This window comes from Pteropus medius, unplaced genomic scaffold (assembly GCF_902729225.1).
Source record: "Pteropus medius unplaced genomic scaffold, Ma_sr-lr_union100, whole genome shotgun sequence".
Taxonomy (NCBI): Eukaryota; Metazoa; Chordata; class Mammalia; order Chiroptera; family Pteropodidae; genus Pteropus; species Pteropus medius.
Genome location: NW_024351729.1, coordinates 4,456,341 through 4,481,913, shown reverse-complemented (window position 1 = coordinate 4,481,913; position 25,573 = coordinate 4,456,341). Strand labels below are relative to the sequence as shown.

The following is a 25,573-nucleotide window of genomic DNA, read 5'->3' as shown; positions in this document are numbered from 1 at the left end:
GACAGGATACTGAGCAGAGAACCCAAATATCCCTACATTCAGACAGCTATTCCATAAGAACTGTGAAATAATAATTTGTTACACAGCAATAGAAAAACTACTACAACTGACTATTACAGAGAAGTACTTAAGTTACAATTTTTTTCTCTTTCCAGAAGGCATGTTAGAGAGAGTCTGGTTCATTGTCAAGTGTGGCATACTTAGATTTGGAAGTTTCAATATATACTTTTGCCTAGTTTCCAAGCAGTGTATTTTAAGTTGAGCTCTTGTCAGTTTATTGGTTTTTGTGGAGGTGACTCTGGATCCATTCTAATTCAAGAATTTGCAAAAATTTGCTATCGTTGACATTCTGCAATTTACACAAATGCATAAAGAAAAATTGTCATAGATTGACAGTGAAAAAATATACATCCGTATATATACATAGGCATATATTTAGAAACCTCCATATACACATACACATTATATAATGTATATAATTTTTATATTATTGAATCATATAGCATAAAAATATTTTATGCACTTATATATTACATATATTTTACATCTATTTATGTGTATGTATACTGTATACTTGTTTAATTTGAATGAGCATTTAGTTTCCAGAGGTTTTGTTGTTTAATTTGCTTTAAAAATGCCATGTCAGTGGTAGTTTTGCGGTCCCTAATCTGAAAATAAAGTTAAAATTCTATAAAATTATCGTGGTTATGAAAGTTTCTGCATAATTTTACCATGATTTTTTTTCCTTTCAAAAGACAATGACAATTTTTTAAAAATAAATAATATTCACAGGCTTACTCCTAGAGAAGAAATATACTTTGTTCCCTTTTCTAAACACGAAATGAGTATAGCAAGCCAGCAATTTGGGAGTATGTTAGTTGACTCCTACTAGGTTCCAATTTGATGTCTAATCATCTCCAGAGCCTAACCACGAAGGCAGGCCAATCATCAGCATAACATACTTGCTCACAACTAATAATGATTTATCAAATTAAAATATAGTTTTTCCTTATGGCAGTTATAAAAAGTTAGAGAGAAAATAAATCTTTTTTAAAAATTAAAAATATTAAAGAGGAGTGATGTAAATATTTTAATTACTGAATATGATTAATCTATACTTTATAATAAAAAATAACTGCTGAATTAGTGCCTCTTCACAATCTGTGCAATTAAAATGTTATTAAAAAATAGAGAAAAGTACAGTATTTCATGTTTTAAGATTGGGCTTTATTAACATAAAAAACAAATGAACACTAATATAGTTGATACACTCCCTTCATATTTTTTGCTCTATGAATTGAATCCACATTTTTTTAGTTTAACTTACAATTTAAGGCATAAGTATAGCAGATTTATGAAAATCAACTGGAATAACCAAAGCCCTCGCCCACTCCATATCTTCTATGTTTTGAGGGACCTGGTATTCTCCAGCTTACTTCTTTATACTCTCATGCCCAATCACTCCATCACTTTACCCATATTTTCTTTTTTTTTACATGTATCACCACTTACCTTCTATGTTTATTGCCTCTCCTCTGACACAACACAATAGATATTATAATACCTAGAACAAAATACTCTAATTGAAAAATTTAGTTATTCCACAGTAGTATAAATATACCATATAGTTTTATTAACATAGTTATTCATTAAATATGCATATATCTTTATAAGTATTGAAAGAAAAAAAGTTGTATTTATTCACAGAAAACACCAGACATTAAATCAGGATTCTGTACCAAGAGAAAATATCTTTTTTTACAAAAGGCAAAATAAAGATTACTTTTTGACATAAAAAGCGGATAGCATCCATTGTCAGCAGACTAGCATTATACAAATGTTAAAGGAAGTCCTTCAGAGAGAAGGAAATGATAGTAATATACGATTGTAAGTTTCTTACACTATAGGTGGATGGATATAATATCATTTGAAGTTGTACTGTGAACACTTGTAGGTTAAAATGTGAATTTCTGAATCCTAGAGTAACCACTAGATGGATGGATGGATGTATAGATAGATAAATACATAGATAGATGATAGATAGATAGATAGATAGATAGAGCAAATTACTAAACCAATAAAATATGACAAAATATTCAACAAAACCAAGGATTGACAGAGGAAGATTTTTTAAACAAAGAAAAAAATAGAAATAAACTTCATGATATTAATACAAAGTGTTGTTAAAAAATAAAAAAATAAAAATAGGGAGCTAATTCAAATCCTGTTATCATTTCCAGTGATAAAATTTACTGAATTTTAATACAGTTTTTTTTGGGGGGGAGAGGGGGATGATAGTTCAATTTATATGTTTAATTTTTAAATGTTTAACTTAAAAGCAAAACCTCACATTTTGAATTAATTTAAGGTAGTTCTTTTATATCAATCTTATTTTCTTATTTTTTTTTTCCATGAATATAGTACTAGGTAATTAAACTCTGGGAATTATACAAGATGTACATAATATATCTTTCTTTTACATAAGAGTCATACCGTATGGAATAACATGCCTATAAGTTTAAATTAAAATGTAGTAAAGAATCTCAAAAATAGAACAACACTAATAAACAATTTTTTCATAGAAGTAACACAAATATAAGAAAATCCTTTATACATATGGCTCATTTAGAAAAACAAAATAGAAATGATTAACCAGCACTTTTTGCTATAAAATGTAATATTTCGCTTTTCTCTAAAGCAGCATTACTGCTATAATGACATATGTTTGACATGTTTTTTTTGACAGCTGAAAGAAGAAATAGGAGGAATATTTATAGAATATCAGAGTAACGTTTGGAAGTAAAACTCATTTGATTTTGAAGTTAAACAAACAAAAGTGGAATTTTACCATGCCTTAAACTTATGAGTAAGGAAAATAACGATTTGGGATGACGCCCAAATCCTTACTGCCAATTGGAGAAGCATTTTTGAGCGGGTAAAGGTTGCCCCTAAGGTGATCTGCTTACTTTGCAGGATGCCTAAGAGAGGTGATCTGCCTGTCCCCATTATGTTTGAAGAGTAGAATGATAAACCATTGGATCCGCCTTGTTTTAATATTCATAATTATTAACCCCTTCAAAAAAAAAAGTAGAATTTTACTATGATACTATTTTTACTGTTTTATTTGTATACAGAGAGCAGTTCTCTCAACTACAGTTTATATAGAGTTGTGCTATGGCTGCTGTAACAAAATACCACAAATTGGGTGGCTGTAACAGTAGAAATCTACTTTCTCACAGTTCTGGAGGCTGGAAGTTCAAGATCGAGGTGCTGGCAAAGCTGATTTCTCCCCAGGCCTCTCTCCTTGACTTGTAAGCACCTGCCTTCTTTCTGTGACCTTACAAGGCTGTTTCTCTGCAAGAGCATCCCTGATGTCTCTCTCTTCTATAAGGACACCAGTCCTATTGAATTTGGGCCTACCGGTAAGATCTCATTTAAATTTAATTACCTTTTTAAAAGCCTTATCTCCAAATATAGTCACATTGGGGGTTAAGGCTTGAGGATATAAACATAGTGAAGGGCACAATTCAGTCCATAACACCAGTGGTTTTGTAGAATGGAGTATTCAGACATTTTTAAATGTAAGTTAAGTTTTAATAAACTTCATTTTTCTTTTAAGTTTTTTAGTGACAGAAAAAGTTGTGAAGATAGTACAGAGAGTTCCCAAATACCTCACAGGCAGTTTCCCTAATATTGACATCTTACATAAGTATGGCACATTTGTTAAAATTAATGAACCATTATTAATGCCTTGTTATTAAATAAAGCCCATACTTTATTTAATTTACTTAGTTTTTATATAATGTCCTTTTCTTGTTCCAAGATCCCAACTAGGATGCCTCATTACTTTTAGCCCTCATGTCTCCCTGGAGTCCTCTTAGTTATATCAGTTTCATAGACATTTCTTGTTTGGGATGATGTTGACCATTTTTAGTACTGTCAAGTATTATATAGAATTCTCCTCAAATAGCATTTGTCTGTAATTTAATTTTAATGAAATATTTTTACATGGTTCAAAACATAACAAAAAAATTTTTATAGGTAAATCTCTCTCCTATGGCTCTGTTCATCTATCATGTCCTCCTGCACCCTATGTATTACCATTTTTAGTAATTTTATTTATATTCTTTTCTATATTTTATGCAAATAGAAGCAAATTGCAAATATATATTATTCTTATTTACTCCCATTTCTTACACTAGGCAAGCATATACATTTTTCACATCTTTTTTCTCTCTGTTACATAGAGATGATTGTTTCCTCTTTATATAATTCTGGTATGTGGACACTCTTACTATGGTTTATTCAACTAATTTCCTGTTACAAACATTTTGATTATTTTCCATCTTTTCCTTTTATAAAAAAATGCTTCAGTGAATAAGTGAGTGCATGTATTAGCATGTATATGTTTGCACTAACTTAGTACATATTTATCCTTTTATTTTTAATTTTTCAGAATTACTGCTTTTAGGTAACCATCTCATAGGCAACCCTTTTTCCTATCAGAAAATTATTGTTATGATAGATATGTTTGATCTTAATCCTATGATAATACTTTATGGTATATTAATCATTTATGTATGTATATCTTAAAATGTATTTTATTTATCTTTTTATAATAGTTCTCATTTTTAGGAGAAAGTTCACCTATTTATTCTGATAGCTATCTTTATATATATGCTATTTTATAATAGCTTCATCCTAATCCCTCTTTCACTTCCATTATTATTATTCTTTCTAATCCTACTTATGTATTTTCAAAATAACTTTTAGGTAACTCCTAGCTATTATGCATGAGACAATTAGGCTTCTCATTAGTGGAATATTATAAGACCAGTGAACTGTATACAGGAAGTATACTCTCACACTTCCCTTGCTATAACTCTCCTGGTAGACATTGTTATGTGGTGACGAATACAATATTCTATAAATCTGAGTAATAGTACTGTTACAAATGCTACATGCAAAAAAAGGCAAATCTCTATCCAAAATGTGAGTGAGTCTATCCCTGTGAGTTCTAATGTAATCAAACTGCCATGATGATACCTGTTTGTATCCTATCAGGGATAGTGTCATGGTGAGGGTTTATTTGATATTTCTACAGAGATAACTGCATTCACTTAGAAATCAAGAAACATGATTGAATACATCTTAGTCTTTACCCACGTGCCTGATGTTCTTCCTATTTCATTCCCTATCCTAATCAATGACATTTCAATCTACTTATATACTTGAGCTAGAAATCTTAGAAACACTCAGCTCATTTTTTTTTAATTTTACATTCCATGTTTTATTATTAATCAAGTTTTAAAAATTCTCTTCAAAACACTTCACAAATCTGTGCCTTCTTCTTTGTTCTCTATATAACCCAGAGTCTTTCTAATAACCTCTACACTACATTAGTAGTCTTCTCTCTATCCATCCTCTTTCCATTCTTGTTCCTCTTCACACTGTTCTCAAACATTTTTTTTTAATACAAATAAATCACATATTTTCTTTTTAATTAATTAATCTCCCTTAGAGGTCATTGTGGCATACAAGACCCATTAAAATCTGTCCTCACCCTATCTGTCCTTCACTCCTTGTCATTTATTTGGCCCCACCCCATAGGTTTTATGTTCTAACCACAATGCACTACAATATCTAGTATTTAAGAATATAAAGATAATATATAACATTTTTCTGTCATTATGTTCTATGCATCGTGATTTTTATTATACTTCAGAATAAATGCAGTTAGGTGTATATGAATATAATTTGAAGGTGGGGTAAGAATAGAATCAGAAATAATAGATTTATTTAATCTGCAATATATTATAAGGATCAGCAATTGCCTCAAGAGCACTTATGGTCTTTTTCAATTTGGCAAAATAATATTATATAAATCAAATTGTTGAATACTTATATCCTCACAAATAAAAAAATATAAGCAACGATATTAACTTTTACATAAAATGTATGGATGTTCGATTACTTTTTTAACAAACCATTTAATGCAACAACGGTTTATATAGTCTCTGTACCAGGTATAAATTGGTCTTTTGGGAAGCACATAACGATGCCAGTTAACAAGGTATATGTGTCCACTATTTATTTTCACACACAGTACACGCAACATGACATTTAGTATCTAGTCACCTTGTGTTAAGGGTTTTGTTTTGTCTGGTCTCGCTTTGCTTTCCATTGATTACATGGGTATGGAAGCAGAACTTCTTTGTCACTTTGCTGGAAACTGTCTAGATAGCAACGGAGTGTATCATAAATCAATTCTACTAGGAGCACCGCTCACAGCCAAAGTCAATATCATGGTATAAAGCATCTATAACAGGAGTCAAAATGAAATAAACTGCAGCATTTGCTTTATTAGAGAACAACAGAGTTTTTTAAATGTGTACATTAATATAAGACCTTGTGTTTATTATTTTATTCTATATTTAACAGAGTATATATATATATATACATATATATATATATATACTCAAATATTTTATAAAAGTGGAAAATACTGAATAAAATAATTGATTTTAGTCTTCAAAGTTTTGTTACAATATAAGATTTATAAGCATGCCTGAACAGAAATTCTATTAAGTCAAATCTGAATTATTCAGGACTTTATGCTCCACAAATAGGTCCTACTGATTTTTTAATTCTATAAACTACTCTGGATTCTGTTTAGTAGATATTGAACCATTATTGTGCATTTTAAATTGGTTCACTATCTACCAAACAGAACCCAGAGTAATTTACAGAATTATATATAACATATATTTTATGCTATATATTATATATATATATATTACTTTTCCACATGCCTTATTCTATTTGTATTTCTAAATTATTTGATTTCTCTATAAAATCTAAAAGTGAACAAACTGCCATTCTACTTTGTTGAAATTATTTACATTTTTAATTGTCATGCAAATATTGCATGCAAGAGAAATAAAATTGAAATAATGTAGTAATACATTCTTAACCTGAAAAAAGTTTCCATTTGTAAAGCATTATTACTGTTATTTATTCAGTGATTACAGTGTTCTGGGCATACTGAAGAGAAAAAAAGAAAATCATAATCTTAAAGACAAAAATTTTGGCCATTACAGTTGCTATAATTATTAAGCAATATACATTTTTGGCATGCAGTACGATACATTCAAAGATTTAAGTGAAAATAGAGTTGAAAGGTTAGGAGAGATACTAAAGAGACTTTTCTGTCCATTGTCTTTTGCATATGCTTTTTTTTAGAAAATAATTTGCTTATTCTTTGCCTGCTTGTTATTCAATAGATGTTCAGCAATCCATACAAGTGCTCAATAATTTTTAATGCATAGACAAGACTTGTTTATAAATATTTAAGAGAGTTCCTACTGCAATAGGCTAGCACTGATTGCCAAGAGCTTGCAATAACTAATGGTGGCATTGTTTAAATTCAGAAGAATTTTTATATTACTGGTGCTATTTCTGTACCTCCTGATCCTGCTCCTTCTACTTCTAATACTACTGTTGGTACTTGTTATTACTATTATTATTTTTATTATTACTGTCATCATCGTAAACAAGGAGCCTTGCATGTTTATTAAACAAAGGATTAAATTTTAAACTCAGTGTGAAACTAAGAATATTTAAAAATATTATTTCAGAATAAAGTAAAAGAGCAGCATAAGACTCACAAGAGTCTGCAGATGCTGTTTACTTATGGCCATTGCCCTTTATGAACTGCTAATATGAAAGTAAATTGGTGTACTTTTTGCTAGTCTCGAACTCATTTTTGGCAATATAGTTGATGTGCGTGTATCAAAATAGAAACTACACGCACTTTTCCTAACAATTGTACCTGTAACATATACACTTAAGTAAATAAATTATTAAATAGGGCAAATGAATAAATTGCTCATTATAACTTTTTTTACAATTGCATCAAGATGGTAATTACCTATGTATCAAGAAGAAAGTGTTAAATAAATTACAGTAAAATCAATGGAATATATTATTAAAAATATGTAGACATATATATTAATATAGAAGTATATCTAATATTTATAATACTTTACACAGACTATTAATTCAATCAACAAATATTTACTAAGTAAAAATATATCAGTAAGCAATACAGATTCAATACATAATAATATAATTAAGGAGTTAGCAAGAATGAAGAACCTAAAATAAGTTACATAGAGTGTATTATTAAAGAGAATTACAGAGTGCAACCTAGTCTAAGGGATTAGGGAAGTATGAAAAATTAAAATCAAGATGAAATGCACAGAATAAGAAGGAATTAGATCAGTAAAAGTTGTCATGTTGCTGGAGAACATTTCAAGCACACTCATCATCTGTTTAAATGCTGGGTCACTGTAAGGAGATTTTCTGGTTTGTTGCCTAGTTTAATGAAGGGAAAGTTATGATCTGAGAGGCTAAAGAAGAACCTAAAGCCAGGCAGGCCATCTTAGGCTGTGTTAAAGATTTTAGATTTGATTTAAAAAAAAAAAAAAAAGTGCCAGTTCATAGCAATGAAAAGTTTTTAAACTGGAGAAAGACATAATCTTATTTTGCTATTTTAAAAAGCTCTCTTGGGTGGCAGAGAGATGAATGGATTTAAATGGAGCAAGAGTAGATATAGGAGAGAAAAAAAATTGCATAGATGATACAGGCTCTATTCATCCCTCTGGTGAGCAATACAAGTTGTGACAGAAACAAGGAGCACGGAGCAAACAGCAAGGAAAAGTTGCCTGGGATCTAGATAAACAACCCATACAACTAGGGAGAATCCAAGAAATCACGCTGCAATGGCAGAAGGTAGGACAGGGCAAGGACTCAGGGCTGCCCGGTCCCGAGCAGCTGAGTGAGATGGAGGCTGTGGCAGTGGCAGTAGCAGCTGCCTCTTAAAGGGGCCACATCCGGGAGCAGATTTTTACAGTAATGGACCTGCTCATTCTGAGCACCAGTGCTGATTTGGCTCTGCCCAGGGAGCAGCAAGGACTTACAGGGAGACATTGTCAGAGTGAGGGCTGAGGTGAGACTCATTCTATATAGAAGTGCCAATGGTATCCATTGTTCTCTGTTGAGCCCTACCCCTCTCAGTGCACAGACACAGCACTTCCATAGCTATGATGTCATCAAACTGGAAAACAGAGGGTGCTCCACCCAAAGAAGTCCCTGAAACTCCGCCTCCCCTAACTCCTGTCCCCACCCAAGCCACACCCAGGTATAGCTTCAGTGAGTCAGGGGCTCCTTGCTGAGCAACACCTAGACTCACACTGGAGGCAGCTGGCCTTGGTTTCTGATGTGGCCTTTTGAGGCAACTATAAGCACAGCATCTGTGCATTGCTTGCTGAATCTTAACAGGTGGCTCCAGAGGGTAGAAGTTTGGGCTAAGTTTGGTCTGCAGCTGAACCCCTCTTAGAACTGTGCCACTGGATACCTACTTCAATAATCCACACTAATAAGACCAGGAGACTTAGGAGTTTTGCTTAGTACATAGAAACAGACACAAAAAGGCAGCCAAAATGGGAAGACAAAGAAGCAGAAGCCATATGAGAGAACAGAACAGAGATCCAGATATAATGGAGTCAAGTAATCTAACAGATGCAGAGTTCAAAACACTGGTTATAAAGATGCTCAATTAACTTTTGGGAATTGTAGATAAATTCAATGAGAACTTCAACAAAGAGATAAAAAATATAAAAATAGAAATGGAAATTATAAAAGGGAACCTGTTTGAAATGAAGAACACATTATGAGATGAGAAGTACATTAAATGGAATAAACAAAGTGAATAAAGAAAATGATCAAATGGCCTATCTAGAGGACAGGAAAGCCAATCAGGACACTCAATCAGAATGGCAAGAAAAAGGATGTCAAGACTATAAAAATAATTTAAGGAGCATATGGGACACTACTAAGGCTCCAAATATTCATCTGATCAGCATGATAGAAGAAAATCAAGATGTTGAACAGCTGTTTGAAGAAATAATGATGGAAAACTTCCCTAACCTGGTGAAGGAAATGGACATAAAACCCCAGAAAGCTCAAAGGATTCCAAAAACCAGGGATCCAAAGAGGCCCACACCAAGACACATCATAATTAAAATGCCAAAAGTTATATACAAAGAAAGAATAGTAAAAGAAGAGAGAGAAAAGCAGACAGTTACCTATAAGGGAATACCCATAAGACTGGCAACTGATTCCTCAAAAGAAACTAAGCAGGACAGAAGGGTTTGGCACAAAATATTTGACAGGATGAAGACCCAGGAGCTACAAACAAGAATACTTTATCCAGCAAAACTATCATTTAGAGTTGAAGGACAGATAAATAACTTCTCAGACAAAAATAATCTAAAGGAATTTATCACCACCAAGCTAGTATTACAAGAAATGTTGGAGGGACTTTTTTAAGAAGAAAAAACATGTATCGAAAACAGGAATAAAGAATAGTAACAACTACATTCCTACAAGAGACTCATTTCAGATTAAAAGACACACACAGACTAAAAGGAAGAGAATAGAAAAAGATATTGCTTTGATGGACCTAAATGGTATTTAAGTCAGGCAGAGAAAGACAAACACTATATGATTTCATTTATATGCAGAATCTAAGGAATAAAAAGAATAAACTAATTAAAAACAGATTCACAAACATAGTGGACAATTTGATGATGGACAGAGTGGAGGGGGCATTGGGAGCCTGGGAGAATGGGGTGAAGGGTTAAAGAAGTACAAATTAGTAGCTGATGTACGGTCACGGGGATATGGAGCACAGCATACGGAATGCAGTTAGCATTAATACGTTGACTAGGTGGAGGGTCAAGGGAGGGAGGGAGCAATTGCGGGGATCGTTTGACTAACTATATAGATATCCAATCAATGTACTGTATGCTTGAAACTAATTTAAATAAATAAATTTTTAAAAAAAGAAAAAAAAAATGTAGATAGAAGAGACGAGTTATGGGAGTAACCAGTAAAGCCTAGAGAGAAAGTGGCCTACCTGAGTAATAGAGTAGCAACAATGATCAAGATATTCAGTAGATACATGGATAAAACATAGTATAGTAATTGAGTGAGGGAGTGAGAAAGTTAAAAAAAAAATCACAGTAGTAAAACCAAGCAGCGTATCTAAATGTGTATTACATGACTAGAATACCTCTGAACAAATATCTATAAAAATGTTAAAAGAGCTGTCACTGGTAGATAGGATGAAAGATGACTTTGGTTTTACTCTTTATACTTTTACTTGTCAGATATTTTTCAATAATACTTATGTTTTTTCGTAATAAAAATAATGTTATTAAAGCAAGCAAACCACTCTGTACAACCCCTCATATCTTAATTTCTTGGTTGGTAAATTCTGGTTATAGTGCATGTATTTTAGACTCCCCTCCCACCACCACCACCAAGCCCTAAATAGACCATCTGAGTTTGCGCTATTGTGGTTGTAGATTTGAGAATGGGTCAGAGTAGGACAAGCATGTATATATTCAAGAGAAAAGAATAGTCTTGATTTTGGCATTCCTGACTCAAGTTTATAATATTTATTTGTTTTATTTACTATTTTTATCTTCAGGATATAACATTGCTTTATTATTAGCAGACAGGCAATGTCTTTTTGAATGAGATTGACTAAATCATTACTTTTTTCTTGTTGTTAATTCCATTCTTTTAAGGTTTTCTTAATATTTTATCTTAATTCTACTAGTCTTAATAGGCATAACAATTTATTTTTATTTCTTGGAACTGTCTTCATTAATGCCTTACAGGAACTATTTCCATAATTCTTCCCATGAATCCTGAGAGCATAGGTCTCCCTGATATTTCAAGTCAACCTTAAAGTTCTCTTTTTGCTAATTTGATTCATAATTTTCCATCAGTTCACTCACACCTGGGTCATGCACCACTTACTTCTCAAATGACAAATTGTCTGCTAGAAGCAGTTGCCTGAGATTGACAAAAAGAATCTTTCCAACCATGAAACTATATTTAGTTCAAAGACTAAGATTTTTTTAAATAAAAAGAGTGGACTTCTTGATTATGTAGCCTTAAAATATGTAGCCTTGAAACTCGGAAAATGTGTTCTTTTTAAATATATCGAAACATTATGAATATTATGGTAAAGTTAGCTATTTCCAAAATTAATGTAATCTCAGAAATACTGAATAGTTTTAAAAATATGTTTACTATCTCAACAGTGGCAAAACATTAAGACTAAAATCATATAAATATGTCTGAAATAGAACCAACACCTAAAATCTATAAGATAGTTTTATTTAATATGGACAAAATGCTTTTACATGTAAATAACAGATGAAATTCAAATAATGTATGAGTCAAGTAAAGAATATATTAATAATATTCTGGTAAAAATCAAATCAAAGAGGCAAATTAATGACTAGATGAAAGATTATTATTGTTACAACAAAATAGTAGTTCTACATGCCTCAAGGAATTTTTTTTATTTGACACATAAAAAAATTGTTGCAAGATTTCTTATTAAATCAGACAAAGATTAAGTATGCTATTTACTAGATGTTTAAAACAAAAACAAAAACTAATGTTTCTACCCTCCCTATCTCAAAATCACTCCTCTGTTATCACTCTCGATTAATTAAAGAGTATATAAACTCAAATCAAAGAACTCATAAATTAATAAAAATTCTGGGTTTGTTGGTTTATCAGTAAAAGAAAACTTGCAGGTAATATTTTAAACATTTCAAAGAGAACTTTAAGAATTTTTCAAGGGAAAGATGTCATCCAAAAATAATTCAAAATGTATTTCATAGAGAATATCTATCATTTATTTCTGTGTCTTATCACAAATTCACATTTATATGTATTATGTTTCAAGGAAGGGGAAATAGACAAAAATCAAATGATTTTGGATATAAGAAATCTAGAATGCAACAACTAAAATAGATAAAATAAAATAATTTTAATTGATATAAAGAAAATTATAATATTATTGTATGGCAAAACATATTTTCAGGACTATGCAGATTCTTTAGGAAAAAAGTTATGAAGATATAAACTCAACTTATAGGAAAAAATTTAATGGTATGCAAAGAAAAACTACAGCAATGGTGAGTCATAAAATTAGTAAAAACACTATTTTCTAAATAATGTTAAAAGTACTATTTAAAAAAGAAAATCTCAATATAAAATTTATCCTATTTTCAATATGCAAATGGAAGAAAAGTCGAAGATATGAAAAACATTGATATGTTAATTCCAGACATTTAAAAAAAAGTGAATTTAAGCAATAAATCTAATAATTTAAGTATAATAGCAAACAATTTATTTTAATAAAAATATAAACAAATTGCTAAATCTAATGAAAAGAGGAAATAAGAAAAGAAGGAAACAACTTTAAATGCCTATACTAGAAAAGAAGAAAGATCTTAAATCAATTACCTTATCTTTCACCTTAAGAAGCTAGATAATGAAGAGCAAAATAAGCTCAAAACAAGCAGAATAGAGGAAATAACAAAAATTAGAGTGGGATTGAACAAAATTTTAAAAAAAAGAAATAGAGAAAATCAATAGAACCAAAGTTGTTTATTTTAAATTAAGAAATTTAATAAACCTTTAAATGTTAGCATGTTAACATTTTTCTTTAAGTTATCTGGATAAGAGATATTGAATAATTTATACTTTGTAAAGAAAAAATATCTCTATGTGTATTTACTTAATGTTTAATGGTCATTAAATTTTGGGAAATATAATCTAGAGCATCCAAACCATCAGAGAAATGAAGACTTGAGAAGGAAAATGTATTCAACCGATAAATATTGGGAAAAGACAAAATTAATTTCAACAACAACAAAAAACCTCAGCAAACTTTAAATTAAAAAAGTTAAAGAAATAATTCAAATACATCAATAATCACAATATAATCTATTAAAAGACAAGTTATTATCAAGTGATCTCTAAGCAGCAGTATGGTTGTGAGGTCTGCATGCTGGCAGCATGAGCAGAGTGGACCCAGGCGAATCTGTCACAGTCAAAGAAATTTGGGCTTAGGAACCTCTGGGTTTATATTACTGTGAAAGAGACTTAGTGCTCACTTAAGATCCATGTATCCACAACAGTTATCAAAGCTCACACACTTGGATGGGACCAGGTAATGACTAAATCTTATAAATGGATAAATAATATGCAACTTTCAATTTCAAGCTATTAAGAGAATGATTCTGTCTCTGTCTCTGTCTCTCTCTCTCTCTTCCTCTCTCCTTCTCAAGTAAGGGGCTGCTGGATAACCTTTCCACTCTTTGCTCCCAAGTAGACATTATCTTTCCTATCCTGTAATGTAAGCAGATCTGGGGAGAAGAGGGAGACTATTATTCTTCCCACAGTTATCAGATCGAATAAAATTATATAGCTCTATATTATTTACAACAATGTTTTTAAATGTCATTCAGTGAGATAAAATTAAAGAGATGGAAAATAATTTCAGGCCAAATCAAAAAACTTCTATAGTTCTCTATGAAATTGATCAGTGACATATTTTGTAGCCCTTATGCTATTTTAGCAATATATAAATGTATTCTGTAGCTAAAATGATAATTATTAAGATACGGTATTCCTTCAGATGACCCAAAGGATCAGGTTGACTTTGTGGATCATACAAATTTGAAATGGCTAGTTATGTACTAAGTTGCTAAAATTAATTTGCCTGGCCTACTTCATTGTTTATTACAGCAGTTTTATTTTGGTATGTTCAGAAATATCAGTGGCATCAACATAATGATAATAAATACTTTAGCAATTTGAATCTCATTATACTGTGCTATAAATAAATTAAAATAGAATTTAATACCATTCAAATATTTGATGCCTCTATGGCTTAAGTCATTTAGTATATTTTTTCATTAAGTATACTTTCTACTTTCTAGTCTAGGAAGAATTCGGATTAGAAATACATTTCTATATAGTAGAAAATAATCCCTAAACTTTCAGCAAAGTATTAAATTGTGCCATCATAATTGAACTCTTATTTACTATATTCATTACCTTAATATCTAAAAATAGTTAATAAAAGCAAATACATATTTCTTCCTTCTGGTATATTTTCCTCTTATCTGTAAAATAAAAATAAATATCACTCATGTTATTGTTGCGGTTCCTGTGAATTGGGTGGGAGAGAATGAACACAAAAGACACACAGACACAGACAGGGTAAAAGACTGCAGCCCCGAGAGCTGTCAGCTTTTTATTTTTAAAGGCTGGCATTTGCCTCATGTCCTTTCCCACATCCTTATCTCGATCTTAACCTCCCTGTTTATGTTCCCTCCCTCAGTACTGAATATCCTTGTTTCTCTGAGAACTTGTTCTGCTTGTTCCTGAGGAAGGTCAGTGCATGCATCTGACTCTTCAGCCCCCTCCTGTGTGCAGAGAGGGGGCGCCTTGGCTTGCGTGCAACACCTAAGGCAAATACCCAAGATAAGCATAGTCAAGTTCTCAGGAGTGGAGTGGCGGTGTCTGGCTCACTCCCTTTGGCCGATGTTTCCATGCATGCCAAGTTCTTCCCAGCAGATGTATCCATGCTTGCCGGGGAACAAGGATTCTCAGCACTTTAAGTCTTTCATTAACTCCTTCAGTTATAAAAGTAAGCTATTAATTTCAATATTTTTCAATGAATGTAAATTTACTATGAGATGAACATTTCAAAAAATGACTTGATGTCAATATTTTAAATGTCATTTGGTGGGGGGTGCTTAAAACAACTAAAATCTGTTTTCACAAAACTGAACATTCAGATGAAGGTAAATAGTCAATAAATCTTTAACTATATTAATGTTTAAACCACACTTATAAAAAGATATTTGCATTTAAGATTCCCTCCTTTCCAATTGTGTGACAATAACTCCGACAAGCAATTAATTTAGATATGTTACAAAATGAACATTTTATTAAAATTCCATATGAAATAATTCCAACAGCATCTGAAAGTTACTCGTCTTAATATATCAACATTGAACTACTTTGAAGTTGATTCCATTACAGAGAACAGCTAAGCTGCTTTTCAATTGTACAAAGAAAAACTGTAGGGAATTGAAAGAGTTTGAAACACAGCAATTTTTTAGTTCTGACTTCTAAGTATAGAATCTAAAGCCTGAGGCAGGCCTCACTGTGCTCCATCTGATAACACACCAGTCACTGCTTCAATTATTTTTGTTACAAGTCCCCAGATCTATTAAAATGCACTTCATCAAAATGCTGTAATCTCTTCTAGTTCTTTCTAGCTGAGACATATTTTAAAAAATTTGAATAAGATAACCCACTTTGGAATATTACTATTATATATATAACTACTAAAGGAGTATGACAACAATCAGTTTGCCAACAAAATAAATTGAGAGAAAATAAAGTAGAAGAAAATTTCAGATGTCATTATCGTTCTTATTTTGATTCTTTAAAAAATTTGATGCTAAGAATCATTGCTTTTAAGTAACAGTTTTGTTTTGTTTTGTTTTGCTTTTAATTTTACTGGTTTATTTATTCTAAGCAATTAATTATGTTACCTCTGACTAATACAAGGTTGAAAGTTTCAATAATACACTGTTCGTATGTCTCAGACATAGAATGATAGTCATAGTGTAAACGGGAGATATTTTAAGGCTATTTTTGTTGATTCTACTTAAAAATTGGCCCACTACTTTTGGCATGCATTTCAGCATTCTACCATTGTCCTACAATTTTCTGGTGTTCATTTGTCACACTGACAGAAACCAGTTTAAAATTTAAATCCATATCCCTCCTGAATCCTGTAAAAGAGTTTGTAGGCCAAAGCCTGGGCAATGACTGATGATGCTCCTGACAGGGGCCAGGAGATCCAGCAAAACTGGTCAACAAGTTTCTTAACAAGATAAACAATAAGGCAGATTACAGAAAAACAAATGACTTATCATATGGTTGCTTCCATGGAATTCTTCATATTTGTCCCCTAAATTCATTTCCAAAAAAATAAAGTATTTCAAAAGTAAGAGGTATTCCTACAAAGATATTTTATTTAACATTCTCTTAGCTTATTCACTTTGTAATTTGTAAAGAAAGGACACACAATTGAAATATGGTAAGATTCCTTCATATATATATATATATATATATATATGTGTGTATATATATATATATACGTATATATATGCATATATATATATATATATGCTTTAATTTAATCAAACTAGTTTTCTATCTCAGAGACAGATTGATAGGGTTTGATTTTACACTAGTTCTACAATGAGTTTGTTGATCTTTATGACCCACTTCTCTTTGTTTACAAATTTCAAGACTATTGCCCATCAAAGTGTTCTTCTTTTAAAGCAGAGTCTCTCAAAATCTAAGCTGTGGAAGATTATTGTTACATATTCTCATTTTAGCCCAAGCCATATTTTACTATTGAGTGTTATTCTAAGAGATGTCTATGTGTTATTCTAAGAATTTTTTGTTTTCTGACTGCATATTTAAACCTACAATAGAAGTCACAGAAAGCACATAAATGTTTCCAGATCCCAATTCCAATTTATTGGAGGGAGTGGTTTCCCAGCACCAAGAAGAAATTCTTGGGACACCAGTGGGTGTCTTACAATTCAATTAATTCTGACGCTATCTATCCAGAGATAGCAACAGATTATACAAGTACAGTCCTACAAAACTGCTTCCCCACACACTTTAGCTGCCAGCCAGTCATGGCACAGGTTGTTACCTTTTCTTCTACCCACCAGCTACAAACTGGAGGTTCCTATGACCTCCTTCTTGGACTTCAGAGGCAAGTTTCAAGTCCAGTTCGTTACCTGTACTTCTCTTGACTGTCTATAAATCAGAGTTCCCAAGATCTCTCCTGAGGGTTTCATTTTGCTAGAGTGGCTCACAGAACTCAGAGAAACATTTTGCTTACCAGATGCGAGTCCCAGGTCTGGCTGTGATCCAGGCTCGCTGCTAGGGATAGGACTCCAGATTTAAAATGGCCTAACTTATGGACCTATGACTCAGCTTACTGTTTATTACACATGTGTGGCAGAATGCCACTATTGTTCTCTGACTTATATAAAGCCCATGTTGTCCCCTAGCGCATGTTCCCCGCAATAAAGTTGGTGCTTGCCGTTTCATTCTCATGTCGGCCTCTCGTGCATTTTCCACAGAAACCTTCCCTTCTTAATCATCTTGGTGCTGACACCAGATTACCAGCTTACTATAAAATGAATAAACTCAGTAAACAGCCAGATGGAAAAGAGCTGCATGAGGAAAGATATGGGGAGAGGGGATGGAGGTTCCATGCCCTCCAGTTATGCCTCTCTCCCCAAACCTCCACATGTTCACCAACTAAGAAAGAAGCTCTCTGAATCCCTGCCCTTTTAGGTTTCTAGAGAGGCTTTATTATAGGGTCATGATTGATTAAATCATTGGCCATTGGGGATTGATTCAATTTCTATCCCCTCTCTATTGGTCCTCCTGGTGTCCAGCCCCTATCTATAGTTGAGATCCAAAAGTTACCTCTTTAACATAAAGAATGACAACTTTCTTATTCTTACTATCTTCAGGAAATCTCAAGGGCACTGGGAGCTATGAGCCAGGAACTTTGGCCAAAGATAAAATATATATGAGAAATATTGATTAATATTGATAAATCATAATATCTCATGTTGCTGTTACAAGACAGAGCTATATTAATTACTTTATCTAGACACACGAAGTTCTTGTGTTCACCTCTTCCTCTTACAGCAAAATATATGTACACCCAGGTTAAATCACTTGTCAAACTCATCGTATATAGTCTAAGTAGCCTATAGTTTGAAAAGTATGACAGCTTGTTGATTTCACCAGCTTAACCACTGTAATATCTTCTATAAAAAAAAATTAAACCTACTATATACCACTTATGTGTTATCTCCGTTACATATTTCTTTTCAACAAAATATAGCATCTACACAAAAAAGTAAGAGCTTGTGTTCCTGGCAACTGCTTCTTATGTAATAGGCATATATGCACCATATATTATAGCTTAACATACCAGAAAAGTTTTAATGATAGGTTTATGTATTAATATGAGTTTAATTGTTTTATTCTTATAAATAAATTAGAAAATTAGATTAATTCAAGGATTTTTTATACTTTTGTTCTTGAATTATAACAAGATGTCAGTTCTATCACTTAGATAATTTGAAAACTTTAAAAAGTTTTAATGCTTGTAATTCATATTAAATGGTATCAAAAGGAGGTAAAACTTGTCAAAATCTGTGTTGATATCATATTATGACCCATGTGTTACAAAGAAGAAGAGCAGTAAATGATTCCTGAAAGCATTTTGGGAAATAACATTTAAAAGGAACAATTGGTCATTAATTAATATTAAAAGCGCATTTTTTATTCATCCATAAAATTCATTAAAATTGCACAGAAAAAGAGCCATGATTAGAAGTACAATTATATTGATTCACTTAACTTGAATATACAATTAATTTGCCAAGGTAGCAATGCCTGTAATATAACATCTCTAATGGAATAAGGTTGAACTGTGTGGAATTTGGTTTTTAAGACAAAAAGATATTGTCTGGAATGCAAACTCAAAACATTACAAAAATTTCACAGGACAAGTACCTGTGAAGTTTTGATGCTACCTGTGACACTTAATGTCCCTGAAAATAAAATAGCTAGACATGTGTGAAAACTTCGCAAGAAAAGCATGTCATATTTGTCTATAGGAATAAGTTACCACCAGAAAAATAGCTTCATTAAATGAATAAGACCAGGACTAGCTGTTCTAATGGAAAGGACATAAATAGAATTACATTTGTCATACTGCGATGTAGCCCAGTGTTGTGGTAGTGATATCCTAAATACAGTACCTTTCTACTTCATTCTAACAATTCAAAGGTAACGTTTCCTAACGAGCTCTCTATTCTTACCTAATCTAACATTCTCTTTTGACTTTAATTATAATAAGATATTTTCATTTCCCCCACCACTTAGGTGTTGGTGATTTTGCCTTTTCGTTTCAGCCATACTTTTAACAAAGGTATAAGTTTTTCCCTTCAAATGTCTCCTGTTTTAAATGCTTCTTTTTTATTATTTTCTTTGCTGCTCTGGTTCATGAATGTATTATATTATTCCTGGATTATTGCAAAGTTCTTGAATGTATTTTTCCAGTCTCCTGTATCTTCACATTAATATTTTTAACCAATTGCTACTAAAATAATCATCATAAATTACCACTGCAGATACATACTTCCTCAAAAATTTTGATAGTCTTTCTTAATGAGAGAATATAAGGTTTAAATACCTAGACCAACATTTAAGGATCTCCATATCAGAACTTGTGTAGTCTGTGTAATGCAAAATTATGTGCTTCAGTAAATATAACCATTGAACAAAAGGAGGAACTAAGATAAGTCAAGGTTAAACAGGGGACCTATGGCAGCATAAATTATTGAGGTGTTAACTTTGTTATTTTCCCCATATTTATTGTGTCCCATTACTAATGATTGCTGTACTTTGACTTTCTTTTCATTAGGGATTTTTCTTGATGAGGGAGAAAACACAAGCTATTTGAAGACACTGCCTCTTGTTATCTTTTATGAGTCACTTAAGATTATTGAAAAATTATACTAGGTACCCAAGAGGATAGGAGGGAAGAGAATGATGGTAACTTAAGGGCATTGGTTGGAAGAAGAGAGTGATCTTTTGGAGTTCAGAGTTCATAATTACTAAATATTCATGGAAGCACTTTACATTGGTGTTGGGAAACAATGCTTCATGTACTTTTTCATGTTTCTGCATGTCAGAACTTTGAGAGCAAAGAGCACTGGTACTTAGATTTAAGGAAGATTGCATGGCAAACATGCCTTTGAAGCTCAAAAAGAGTGTGAAATATCCTCTTCTTCAGATCTATTTGTTTTCATTCTAAGGACAATGAATCCTGAGTGATTTGTTTACATTTCAGGCTGATGAAAGAGAGGTCTGAAACCTTCTCCCCCCACCCACCTCTATCCTTCTGCAGAGAGGATTTGTTTATATCTTGAACAAAGGACTCCCTCACTCTATCTCCAGCTGACAAATGGCCAGGTGTACCAGCTACTCTACATATGCTCCAGGATCCGTTTCCTCTGGTGCAACTCCTGCATTCATAGTGGCATTTTACTCTCACTGCATTGTCCTGTGGAGAACTGCAGCATGGGGAATCAGTGCTGCTAAGATTGCTCTGTGACTAAGTAAAAAGTCTGTTCTCTGATTCAGAAGTATAGTGTTCTTATTTATATATATACATATATGTATACACACACAGGTATAAATAGAGATAGAGATCTACATACACACATACAGTGTATATATTGTATATACATATCATATATATGTATTTATATACACATATGGGTATATGCATACATGTATATATATACACATACAGACAGACAGACAGACAGACAGACATGTGTTATATATATATAACAGCAGCAGCCTATCATATCAACAGGGCAAGACCTCGCATAGTTTCAGACTTAGTGGTTGGTATCAAGAACTGCCTGAAGAAAGAAACAATTGAAGACCCTAAAATATAGAAAGAATACAAGTCTTCTAAAAGAAGCAAGTAGAGAAGTAAATGTGAAATTTTGACCCATAATGATAAGAAATTCCCCAGTATTTGACACTTATTAATGCCCTCTGGCTATTGGAGCTGCTAATCTTGAAAAAGTGAAATTTTAAATTTCTTTAAGATGGATTGGAGTTAAGTGCCTAAGGCTGGAGTTTGTTTGAGTTGAACTGAATTTTTCAGAGTGAAGTTTGTATACTAATACCTCCTATAGCTGTTTCCTGGTCTTTGTGCAACTCCTAAAGATGGTAGTTTGTAGCCCATTTACGGTAACTAAATGGGTTGAGTGAAATAGTTATTAGGAGTAATGAGGAAGGAGAATAAGGAATACAAGCAAAAGACTTCAGTGTTCATGTTCAAAATACATTGGGGAACTGTGGTTCTTACATCAATTCTGAAATAATAGTGCAGTTATATATTTAAGCCACATATTGTTCCACTGCTACACTATGCATCTGTACTTCCTGTTGTGGTTCTATTTTAGATGTTAGTAAATGCAAAACCAAGGACCTTATTAGGACCACAGAAAAAAAGCACTCTAGGAATACATGCAACAAAGATACTAATAAGGGGAAGAATTGAAAGACAGATGTGTATATGCCTTGATATTTTAAACACAACGCCACTCCATGAAGGTCTAGCCTCCACTATGGTCTCATCTGGAGCAGAATCTTGCTGGATTTTTTTGGCTAACCTTGGAGAGGACTAAAATGTGGCAGCTAGAGAAAAAATTAAACAATGTCATCCACTTTTTACAGATTGGCTTGGTAGCTTAAGCATTTGAGAGCCTGAGCTAGTTTCGATAAAATTGTATGACACCATTTATGGCTTTCATATACCTAACGGGGGAACAAATGAAATAATTTATAAAGAACAAGAAAGGAATTACCTTTGCATGTCATTGCTAGCAACTATCTATTTTTCCTCATCATAGATACTGTGGCAGCAAGTCTGACTGTTTACAGTTTTTAATCCATGCTGCTTCATGCGTCTTTAAGAGAACTGCATGGTCAGCAATTTCAAGATTCCTAAATGTGTATAATTAATATTAGCAGAGGTTAATTATGGCTACCCATAAAGCTTCATTACAATTTAACAGAGAATAAAATCAATTTGAACATTTTAATTATTGTATAAGTTATAATTATATAATCAGAGTAGTAGTCACTGTAAATAGGGTTGAACTTGTCTTCTGAAATAGGATTTTTGAAACAATGATCTGTTTCATAAATAAAATACTGCAGCTTAAGGATCATACATCTTCAATATTAATGATTTTAGCTGAAAGTCTAGCTACTGTTTTGAATATAATGTAAAATAGGTAAAAAGGAAATGTATAATTTGCTCTGTCTTGTCTTATGGACCTTGGTGTACAAAATTAAACTGATCTTAGTCCTTATTTCTTAACAGAAAAACATTAGCAGTCCATATTGCCCTTTTATATATTTATTTTTAACACTAAAGTAACTCAAACATCTAATAATTAGATTATCTGTAAAACACATAAATCTGCATGCTGCTCAAAGGGTGGGTTGTAAATATTTTAGAATTGTATTAACTGTTCGATTAAAAAAGGATGAACACTAAGATTTGATAGTCAGGTACTGAGGAAAATAAAGATAAAACATTCAATTACGGAATGTCTCAGAAAGATTCCTTAGGGAAAGCAACAGATATTGGATTATTGATGTTTATGGTTGTCATAGTATAGTTTGAAGCATAGTAGGAAAAGCCGGAATCAAAGTGAGAGGAAATAATTGACAGTATATTTAGGATTGCATCATAGGAGATTTTCACATCCAAATATAATATCTGTTTCTATGCCTAAGATGAAAATTTCCGGATAAATTATTTATTGGGTCATATGCCCTTTGCACGTTCAGAGAAGGACAAATAGAATAGGCACTTTTTCCAATTCAAATTTTTTTACTCTTGGTAAAATAATGCCAACTCTGGTCAAGTATTAGAAGGACTCATATTTTTCTAAGGCAATTGTGGTAATTTCATTGCCTTTGACATAATCGGTTTAGGCATAGACATGGTAAGTATAATACATTATAAAAATTGCTACTATTGTAGTATGCACATGTTTTATGTTATTTGATTTTGCAGCACTTTACATTAAGAGATATCTATTTCTGAATTCCTTTAACCTGGGATTGGCCATGGAATTTGCTTTGGCAAAAGGTATAATAGTATTCCTGACAAAAGCAGAGATATGAAACATACCTGTGTGTTGGGCCTCATATTTTTTGCTGCTCTTTGAAACTCTATGACCACCTCTGCATGAAGTCTCAAAATAACCTGCTGGACACAAGTGGCTCAGTGACTTTTATCAACCCTTTTAAGAGCCAGCCAATCATCATATATATGTATAGCACCATAGACTGCCAGCTGAATACAGATGTAAGCTCAACTGAAAACCAAATGAGTTAGACACAAATCCTGCAAGGTTAGCCTCACCCAAGTTGCTATTTGCTATCCTATATATTTGTGAGCAAATAGATGGTTATTGCTTCAACATACAAATTATTGGAGAGTATTTTTTTCCAGCAAAGGCTAATTGACACAAGAAAAAAAATCATTAAAATAAGAGGCCTGCTGACTGGCTGAAAAAACTTTCTTACTCTTTTTTTGCCTTTGGACACAACTACATAATGAAATAATATGTGAAGTTACTGTAATGATGTGAGATATTGGTTGATATTTTGAGCATAAAATAATAAAATTATAAAGGAATATAGAAACTTGAAGATGAATTAACTAACTTTACCTCCAGACTTCTTTTTATAGGTTAAATTAAATATATACTCCATCATTTAGTTTATTGTTGTTAGATCTCCATTTGCATCAAAAAGCATGGTAACTAATACAATGTCTGAGGACGCACGTGACCTAGAGAGAGTTAGAGTCTGAGGTTCTGTTCTTGGCCTCTGTTAGAACACCTCTTCTTAAGAAAAATACATCATCAGAAATTTTCATCATTGCTTCAGCTTGAGTGAAAATAACTGAAGACACAAGGGCTTCAGACACATAACTATATGTTCACTATAAGATGTTTCCAAATTATAGAGATGTATAGAGCTGTGAGCTAAAAAACTATGCCGAAAACCTTTGAAAAAATATAGTCAAAATTCTCAGACTCTCTGGGCTAGGGAGAAAAAGATTCACCAGGCTGGCAATTGCCCTAGAAACAGGAATTAACCAAAGATAAATTCAGTTTTACCAAAACTGCAATGAATCGACAAAATTCAGTCCATGATTCAATTAAATGCATCATCCATCATCCTTTTACTCTATCATCTTAGCAAAGGAACTGGTGGACTCTCTGATAGAAGATCAAGTCATGTCTCTGCACTTTTTCCATACATGAGATCCAAGAATAAATCCAAAATTATCGTTTTAAAGTAGACAGAGCTGTATGTCCAGTGAACGAGAGAACAATAGAATCAGTCTCCAAGATGTCTGAGGTAATGTAATCAGCAGACAAAAACTCTAGAATCCTTAACAGTAATATTCGATTAAATGCAGTAAGCTGGAAAATCCAAGAAGTGCAGTAAACCCAACACAGAATAAATATAATGTACCCCATCACAAAACACATATATATTTACACATCATAGACAAATTATTTTAAGCCAATATAAAAATTCTTAAAAGTAGAGGGAAAAAAACACACATTATTATTAAATGCAACAATAACACTGATAGTTGACTCTGAACAGAAATAATGGAAGCAAGAACATAATGGGAACTGCCAGACTAGACTCCCACAACCAGCAAAAAGATAATTTAAAAATAAAAATTAGTTTAAAAAATAAATTTAAAAAATCAGACTTGCATTTTAAAAGATCACTGAAAAGAGTTCTTCAGACAGAGGAAAATAATCCCAGATAAAAAGAAAGGAATGCAGAAAAGAAATCACATCAGAAAATATAAATATATGGTTATATATGTAAACACATTTTGCATAGTCAAATAATACTAGTAATGTTTTTTATA

The 25,573-nt window shown here is 32.2% G+C and overlaps 1 non-coding gene across 1 annotated transcript; it reads left to right on the top strand.

Annotated features, from left to right (window-relative positions):
* The first annotated feature begins 2,849 nt into the window (after positions 1-2,849).
* LOC120587899 (U12 minor spliceosomal RNA) lies at positions 2,850-2,999 on the top strand. Its single transcript, XR_005649089.1, has one exon. It is a non-coding gene; the product is annotated as a U12 minor spliceosomal RNA (small nuclear RNA).
* Positions 3,000-25,573: the final 22,574 nt, after the last annotated feature.